The following is a 9,775-nucleotide window of genomic DNA, read 5'->3' on the forward strand; positions in this document are numbered from 1 at the left end:
AAAAAAAAAAAAAAAAAAAAGGAAAGGAAGAAAGCATTCTGAGATAGGAACAAAGTGCATGTTGTGGTGAGTTATTTTAGGAACTATAGAACTTGTTTATGAATAACATAGTTTAAGGAGATAAAGTTATAGGCTTAATTTTGGTTAGGTAAGTAGTTAGAAATTACAGTTTCCAAAATCATATCACAAGCAAGCTTTTAAAAGAATTCAGAACAGGCAGAGCAAGTTGGTTCAAGCCTGTATTCCTAGTATTCTGGGAGGCCTAGGCTGGAGGGTCACTTAAGGTCTATAGTTTAAGACCAGCCTAAGGGAAAATGAGACCCCTGTCTCTACTAAAAAGTAGAAAAATTAGCTGGGGGTTGTGGAGGGCACCTGTAGTCACAGCTACTCAGGAGGCTGAGGCCGGAGGAACTAGGCATTACTGTGAACTAGGCTGATGCCATGGTACTCTAGCCAGGGGCAACAAGAGTGAGATTCCATCTCCAAAAAGAAATTCAGAGTAGACTGGATTCTCTGGTCTTATTCTTCTGAGCCTTTCTCTCACTATTGGAAGAATTATGAAAGTTGCTGGTTTCTTTCACTTTTAAACCTGATTGAACACTTCACCATCTAAGACCTTATTTTCATTTTGATGTCATTTGAGCAATGGTGGCAGCCAAGCAAGTTTGAATTACAAGTTCAGTGTTGCCTTGAACAGGCTATGCACTATCCTGTGACTTTCTGGGAAGCATGAGGAGGTGTGAGGTGTCCCCTAGCTGGGGGGCAGATTGATTAGCTCAGTTGGTGGGATTACTGTATATTCTTGCCCTGAGTAGACATTCTTACCCTGTGGCTGGGCCCCTAGGATAAATGCATTCTATTAATTGTAAATCAGAGAACTTTTCTGTGAATTTAAACTTAGAGTAATATTTTAGATATGGCGACTAATTTATATGCTAAGGTTTAGATACTCTGGAAAGTCAAAGTGAATGTGGATTTCCTTTAGCTGATCTTTGTTTCCAGGCTTGATATGGAGCACCTTTGGAAATAAGCTTTCAGTAAGATGCAAGATTCTAATGGATTCTGGATTGTATGTACAATATTGATAAACAGTGTTTTGGTTTTTTTAAAAAGTTATTTTTACATTGATCAGGTTTAAACAGATTTTAGTAATAGAGGTCTGGTCATGTTAAAATGGTAATTATTTGGATTTTATTTTATTTTTTTTTTTTATTTTTTAGGATTGATGTCACCTCACTTTCAAGTATCATAGACCAACTTTTACTCATTTTGTATGTTGGAAAAGTTACAGATTTCTAAGTTTGGGAATCATTTACCAGGCATGAAACAGAGAAAAGCTCCTGCTGAAGTGTTAAGGCAAGCAATGCAAGGTCTCTGAACTGCTCTTTGAGAAAGTTTAACTAATAAAATTAAAACTTCTGGAAATTTAGGTAGTCCAGAGTGTCTAGGGATTTAGGTCATTTTGCCAAAGGAAATGATCTTAAAATAGTCTGTATGTAAAATAAATATAAGGCGAATTAAAATGAAATTGTAAAATTAGTGATTACTTGAGTCCTGTCCAAGTACGACCCCTTATGGTTTATAGCAACTGAAAATAAATGTCTCATGAGACCTCATTCTTTGCCAAATGAATCTGAAAAAAGAGAAGGTTGTCTCTTAAATAACAGTGATAATTTTCCTTGGACCCAGGTTACATAGTGTGTAGGCAAGAGCTTTGTTTCAGAATTAGATTGCTCTGTGGTGACTCTGCTCCTGCTGCCTGTGTTGCATTTTGCAGTGGTTCTTGAGCACCTGCTATAGCTTAGGTGCTGTGCTGGGTGCTGGTGGTGTAAAAATGAGCAGGGCAGAAAGGGTTCTGGCCCTCACGTAGCTGCGTGTGTGTGTGTGTCCGTCCATGTCTGACTCTTCTGTCACTTGGTTTCTGTTCATACAGTTTTACCAATCTTTCATTTGATCCTTACTCCAGGTAATTGTGTTACACCTTTTCACTTGATCGTTTTGAAGAGAATTTTGGCACTGAGCTACGTTGGAGTAGAAGTCAGCTTCCAAATAGAAAGCACATTATTACTAATGTGTTGTTCAAGCACACATGATACTGACTTACGAAATTTCACAACAAATAAGGCAATGAAATGCCAAAGTTGTTGAAATTGAGAATTAGTAGTTTGGCAGCAGTGCCCTTAGAACTATACTTAATGTAATTTAAAACTATTATATTTAGCAGTACATGTAAAACCAAAATGGTTATTTGTAATGGATCAAAAACCCCCCATTGGCCATTCAACCATGATGTTAGGTCTGTATCTGTATTGAGTTAATAATTTCGATTTTAATTGCTCTTTTCTATAAGTGGAACAGAAACAAGGATGGCCCTTAACTGCCATGAGCTTACCTATATGAGAATAGAGCTCAGTATTCAGTAGGAATTACTTTTTCAAGTAATGTGCTTTCTATTTTAGGTGGTTCACATGAGGGGAATTTTGAAGCTTATAGATGAATATTGGAAAAGCTAACCTTTCTCTCTAGATCTGTGTCCTTTCAAAATTTAGCTGATTTTTTAAAAACTAGGACTTATGGCTCGGCGCCTATAGCTCAACCGGCTAAGGCGCCAGCCACGTACACCTAAGGTGGTGGGTTCAAATCCCCAACCCAGACCTGCCAAACAACAATGACGGCTGCAACCAAAAAATAGCCGGGCGTTGTGGCGGGCGCCTGTGGTCCCAGCTACTTGGGAGGCGGAGGCAGGAGACTCGCTTGAGCCCAGGAGTTGGAGGTTGCTGTGAGCTGTAATGCCACGGCACTCTACCCAGGGGGACAGCTTGAGGCTCTGTCTCAAAAAAAAAAAAAAAAAAACTAGGACTTATAAAATGATATTTAGAATTTAGATGGCAGAGAAAAAAGGTACTTCACTTAAAATTTTAATGTACAAGCATTAAATGAGGATACATTTCTATATAGTATATTAAAACTTCCTTTTAGTTAAATGATGCAAATAATTAGTTCATTTACAATTTCAGTGTTCCACATGCAGTAAAATTACTCTGTAAAGTGGAGGAAGGTCAGGAAGATGCCTTTTCCCCCGGCCCCATATTGTTCTTTGTTGTACAAGGTATCCATGGTCAAACTCTATAACAAACCATGGCGATGAGATGTTTTGGGTAGAATATTTTAAAACAAAACTAATTATGGTTGATGTATTTCCCACTAGTGACATCTTTTTAAAATAACTAATTTACATTATAGTAAAGGTTAATTTTAACTACCCCAAATAGTTCCCTTTAAGAGCAAAATTTGTCCCTGGGGCTGTGTTGTTTATAAAGCTAGAACCAATCTTCTAATGCCATCTTCCATCTGTATAAGAAAGATGGGTGCTTTAGGCTTTGAAGGTTGTTGCCAGATGGCTCCACTTTACTGTTCCCCTAAAGTATGGAGTAGGGAGAGCCATTGTGGGTTTTTACATCAGAGACATAATGAATGAAACCTTGCTGAGATTGGATCTTGCTCTATCACCCAGGCTGGAGAGCAGTGGCACAATTAAAGCTCACTGCAGTCAATCCCCCTGTCTCAGCCTCCCAAGAAGCTGGGACTAAGGTACACACTACCATGCCTACCTAATTTCTTCCTTTTTGTTTTTTTATTTTTAGAGACAGGATCTCACTCTGTTGTCCTAGGCTGGTCTCAAACTCCTGGCCTAAAGTAGTCCTCCTGCCTTAGTCTCCTGAATCCTTGGGATTACAGGCTAGAGCCGCTGTGCTCAGCTGAATTCTCATTCTTTAGTGCAAGGAAATGTGGTCTTCATCTTCTGGTTTTCTAAGGTTTCTTCCAAGTCTTCATTTACTTAAAAAAAAATAAAAAAATAAGGTGCTTGCTTCGGCAGCACATATACTAAAATTGGAAGGACATAGAGAAAATTAGCATGGCCCCTGCGCAAGGATGACATGCAAATTCGTGAAGCATCCCATATTTAACAATGGGATCAGCTTGATGTTTCTCATCATTTTCCTCCTGTTCTTCCCATTACTGTACCAGGGGCCTTTTAGACTTTTTATTTTTCTAATCATCCATGTATAAATTTTTAATACCATAGGTAGACTGTTTATGTGTACTTACATAAAAGGGAATAAATAAAAGCTTTGCTTTTAAAAATGGTTAAATTCAACCAGGCTGTACTCACTGGAGGAGTACAGTTTCATTTGGAGCAGGCAAATTTTCATTCCTCTGGAGCGATGTCACCCCCACTGCAAATTCGTGAGCTGAGAGACCTGGTAGGTGGGATACTATCCTTAGCTGTAATTAGGCTTTGATGAAGGGTGATCCATTTCCTCATTTATTTAAGAACCTTGAATCCTTTTGATATTTTTCTAACATGCACCACTCCTTTTGCTTTTGCCATGGAGGCAGGCTAATTTGGTCATTGAAAGCATGGGCTTTGGAGTCGTATGCATTTAGTCTGTATCCCTTAAATAGGACTAATAATAGTAACTAAATCAAAAGGTTGCTTGGGAGGACTGAATGTGAACACAGGTAATGCACCACGCCCTATATAAAGTTAGCTGTCCTCCCAAAATGTAACTTGTAGCTGTGTTAGGGCTTAGACATATCAATTCTGCATTTTAAAGATTAGATTGCTTTCTTAGGGCCCTAGATTCAATAGGGATAACGATACTATGATAAAATAATCATAGCTGAGTGACTTGATCCAGCTGTTTAACTTTTTGGGCCCCAGTTTCTACATTTTTGTTAATTATGATAGAAAACACAGGACTCAGCACCTGTGGCTCAAGTGGCTGAGGCACCAACCACGTACACCTAAGGTGGCGGGTTCGAATCCAGCCTGGGCCCGCCAAACAACGATGGCTCCAACCAAAAAATGGCCTGGCGTTGTGGCGGGTGCCTGTGGTTCCAGCTACTTGGGAGGTTGAGGCAGGGAACTCGCTTGAGCCCAGGAGTTGGAGGTTGCTGTGAGCTGTGATGCTATAGCACTCTACCCAGGGGGATAGCTTGAGGCTCTGTCTCAAAAAAAAAAAAAAAGAGATAGAGAACACAAAATAAACTGATCAAAACTTCAAATGTGGCAGTAATCCTAATAAATTCAAATGGATTATATTAATACCTGCCTAATAAATGACAGAGACTCTTGCATTAGATTGAAAAGAGAGGGGCATACCTAAAATAAGATCACTCTAGAATGCTTGAAATAATGGGATAGAAAAATACATATTAGGCAAACATTACTATCAATAAAAATAGTATTTATATGTTAGTAAGGATAAAATGGAATATTTCATAAAGTTAACAACCCACCAAGAAGATAAAGTGATTTTGATCTTGTATGTAATTTGGAGGGAAATCTAAGAAACATAGTGGGAGATTTCACCATATTCTGTAAGTAAAACAGACAAATTTAGTACAGCTATAGAGTATTTAGAGTCCACCTTTAATAACAAGGTGTTATTACATAGGTTTCTGAGAACCTTTCCCTCTCGAGATGGTCTGATTCTATGAATTTTGGACAAAGTACAGCTATATCATGCTTTTTTATAGTGAATGTATTCCTGTAAAGCTGCAAGGTCACTGGATTGTGTTGTAAAGGTGAATATTGCTTTTATAAAGGACGTGGTATCCTTGTGACTTTTCTTGAGTGTCTTCTGTTTGTGAGCAGAGAGCTCTGAATGTTTAGGACAGAATCTTGGTCCCCTGTGGCACCCTCTCTGAGAACCTGAGGACGAGGTTATTAAGAAATGGTGGTTTCCTGCAGATCTCCCTCTTTCTTGGCTATTTTATCTGTCTGCAGAATGTCTCAGCAGGCAAAGCAGGAATAGGGTGTGACTGCTGCTTCTGGCCAATGGATAGTTGAGAGGATTTTCAGGCACACAGGGACACTCAGTTTGCAGTTTGGTCTCCTCAGTGTCCTCAGTTGGACTTTTTACATTTTTTTTTAGGGAGCACACCAGCAGTTCAGTGTACACTTTTCCAAGTCTTTTATGAGTAAAGTGGGAGGATTTTAAGTGTTTGCGGAACATTTAGGTCTGTAAATTCTGCCAAGGTAATTGTTAGCATATGGTTTTCCTCCTCAGACAGGATTGGCAAATACTGGTCACCTTTTTCATTTTGATTTATGTGAGCCTCTAATTAAGATTGGGTACTAAGGAAGTGTGTGTGTGCGTGCGTGTGTGTGTGTACCCTCGTGTGTAGTGACAATGAAAATTCCACTATTTGTTCCTTCTTTGCTGAAGTCTGAGTACTCTAGACAAAAAAATTCTTTTCATGGGTAAAAACTCAATTAAAAATATCCGAATTTTATTCTGTGCATGGAGAAGCATCTTATTAAATGTGATTTCGGATTCACTAGCAGCCTATTTTAAAACATGATGTCATCGAGGGCAGAGTGTCCATCAGATCAGCGTCGCTCAGAAGCACAGCTCAGATGTGTAGCTCAGAGTTTCAGAGTGGCAACTTGAATTGACTTTGCCCCATGGCCTCACCTTCCAGGCCACCCAGCCAGCCAGCCCACCCATACACAAACAAATAATTAACAAGCATTTAATGTTACTAGGCACCCCGCTAGATTGTAAAGAGTATGATGGGAGCCTGACCTTGAGAGGTTGTGGCATATTGGTGATAAGCAAATAGAAGTTTTATAATGACACTCAGTCTTATCAAAAGTGCTAAATAGATAGGATATCTGGGAGGGAGAGTGTATGGGGGCTCTCTAAAGGTGTCTAATTCAGACCGGTTAGTGCAGTGGTGACTGAGTGATCGATTCAGGGAGCCTTCCTGGATGAGATGATGCCTGAGCTAGGATTTGCGGGAAGAGCAGAGAGCTGCTTCAGGTGTTAGGGTTTGAGCTGAGACAAGAATGTGATTTTCCCGTCTGCTGTTACAAGAGCTTAGGACAGGAATAGTGAGACCAGGCTGCAGAGATGGGCAAGGGTTCCTTGTGAAGCCTTTTCTCTCCTAGGGGTTCTGGGTGTTACTCGGAAGGCATGGGGTGCCATTGGTGGAATTTAGTCAGAGGGATGAAATGATTAAGATTACCTTGTAGAAAGGTCCTTTGGTGGTGATGTAAGGGATGGATTAGGGGTTAAAATTAGAGGTGAGGCACTAGAAGAAGACACTGTTGTTTGAGCTTATTCATGAGATTTTCAGGCGGTATAAGCATCTTTAGGATCTGAATGTTGCGGGGGAGAGGGAGAAATGAAGGGTGGATATAAGATTTCTGGGTTGGGTAACTGGCAGAAACGAGGATGCCATGGAGGTTGGGATTATGAGTTTGGTGTTAGACAGATGGTGTTGGTGATCCTTAGGTGACAACTGCACTTAGCTGTCCAGGGAGCAGTTGTCAGCATAGAGTACGTGAATCAAACAGGGAAGTGGGTGATGTCACCTAGGGAGATTTTGTAGAGTAACAGAAGAGGGCGCTAGAAGGAAAGTTGGGGGACAACGTTTGGTTTTGAACAAAAACCTGTGAATTTACCTGATAATCATGTGACATAGAAAATAAACATTTTCTGTGGGAAGTAACAGAGCAGATAAAATGTTTTCCCTCCGGGCTGTGCCAGGTATTAACTTTGAGAATTTTAATCAATACAGAGGAGAAGTAGTAGACTACATGTAAAATCTGGAATGAGAGCCTTACATGGGAGCTGCTGTGACCCTGTGGTTGTCCATGCCAGAGCAATAGGAACCTCTCCACCCTGTCAGTCTAGGATTGTATTTCCTTGTCCATTTCTATCTTGGTGTACTTGTTTAAAGAAATGAATATAATGTCTGCTTATTGAAGCAGGGAATGATACAGCATTTGGAATTTCTTTGTATCGTTTGGGAAATTCCAGTTCCTAGAACATAGGATTAGAGAAGAGTAGTTTGAGGGGGAATACCTTGGCTTTTTTACATAATCATTTCTTGTTTTTATACACAAACCCTCTCTCACACACACACAACGGAAAATACACTTTTAACTATTTTACGAAAACCTAGCCACAAAGTACATGGGTATTACCCATGTCACACCTAGGATCTATTTCATTTTTATTAATTGAAGGATCATTTAATGAGCTCTGACTGTGGCAATCAAGTCAGCTAGAATCCAAGCCCTCATTGAGCTAGTAGCAGCGTTGCAGGCCTTTTTCTTGGAGGGGACATTGTCTTGTCTTGTGCCAAGCTGACAGAGTCCTCCCTAGCTATCCTGATGGTGGTTCCTGAAGGCAGAGTTCCCAGACAGCTGTGCCTTCCTCTCTTTCCTCCTAATCTTCCCATGGCCATTTAAGAAATACAGATGACTTCACCGGTCCTTGAAACCCACACTGCTAGCACTTTGGGAAAACCCAACCCCATTTTTAAATAATCTCCTGGGAATACCTGTATGTGTGATGTAAACTGTCCTTCAAAAAGGGCACAGTCCCTTTTTGAAGTGGGTTAGAGGATAATGGATGTTTGCAGCGTGCTAGAGTTCGGGAACCCTGTGGGTGGACATACTCCTCCACCTTTTCACCTTGATGCTGACTTCTTCACCCTAGACCACTACCTTGCTGCTGTTGAATGCCTGGAAGCAGCCCTTCACCATGGCTATGGTGGGAGTGGGGGATATTTTGCCTTGAAAATAAAAAACAACTTCCATCACTCTGAAAACTCAGCCATTTGACAAAGATGTTGTCTTCAGTCAGATGAAGAATGAATGTTGGAAAAAAATGTCTTCAATACTGAAATTCTAGACACTTGAGTGAAGCAAAAAGAATAACTTCACAACATCCTTTTTTATTTTGCATTCAAATTAGTAGGTAGTTTTGCTTCCCATTCACCTCTCTGTTTTAAGAAACAAGTGTTTTTAAAGACCACCACTAAGAAAGAACACTTGGAAGGAAATGTGCGTAAGTTCTTTGAATGACTTATTTTAAGCTTACGAAGAAAATTAACACTTGTTTATTGAGAAATGTGTGGAAAGCAGTTAGTAATTGGGGATGAGTCAGTGGTGGGAAGTGTCTCAGGTGGGGCAGGACGAGGCTGCAGACAGCTGGTGTACCTGGGAGTCTGGCATGGGGGATAGCACAGGTTGGAACTTTCCTGGTGGCCACCGTATGGCTTGTCCTCATCGGTCAGCAGGTGGCACCAAATAGCCACAACTTATCTAGGGAGAGGTTTCACCTTGGGTTTGCTTAAATAGCACTTGCTGTAATTTCAGGCTTTAGGGATTAATGGCACTTTCACATTTTTCCCCCTAGAGAAACAGCTAATGACAAAGGCCTGAATTTTAGTAGTCTTGGATATAGATATTAGTCATGAAAATTAACCATACCTAAGGTCAAATGGTTATGTGACAATATTAATTCTCTTTCTTTTTGCCTTTCTTTTTTTGAAAGAAGCTATACGATAATTCTGATTGTTAAATTCAGCTATAAAATCATTCAATAGATTATACTTAACTGGATTTGGCTTCTGAAATCCTTGTGTTTTAATGAAGTCCAATAAATACATTGCTAATGTAGGTTTAGAATTAATATACCAATGAGTATATATTGTTGGAGGCCAGTGGGTGGCTCACTCCTGTAATCTAGGCACTCTGAGAAGCCTACGTGGGAGGAGCTCAGGAGTTTGAGACCAACCTGAGCAAGAGCCAGACTCCTATCTCTGCTAAAAATAGGAAAAGTATCTGGGCATTGTGGCAGGCGCCTGTAGTCCCAGGTACTCAGGAGGCTGGGGCAGGAGAAGCTCTTGAGCCCAGGAGTTTGAGGTTATTGTGAGCTAGGCTGATGCCATAGAACTCTAACTGGGGCAA

The 9,775-nt window shown here is 40.3% G+C and overlaps 1 protein-coding gene and 1 non-coding gene across 3 annotated transcripts in view; both read left to right on the plus strand.

The window, feature by feature from the left end:
- Positions 1-9,775, plus strand: part of SPTBN1 (spectrin beta, non-erythrocytic 1) — a 202,334-nt gene that overhangs the window by 42,962 nt on the left and 149,597 nt on the right. The window lies entirely within an intron of this gene.
- Positions 3,862-3,968, plus strand: LOC111724596. The gene has a single exon (XR_002772867.1). It is a non-coding gene; the product is annotated as a U6 spliceosomal RNA (small nuclear RNA).

This window comes from Otolemur garnettii, unplaced genomic scaffold, assembly GCF_000181295.1.
Source record: "Otolemur garnettii isolate 467f Iridium unplaced genomic scaffold, OtoGar3 scaffold00024, whole genome shotgun sequence".
NCBI lineage: Eukaryota > Metazoa > Chordata > Mammalia > Primates > Galagidae > Otolemur > Otolemur garnettii.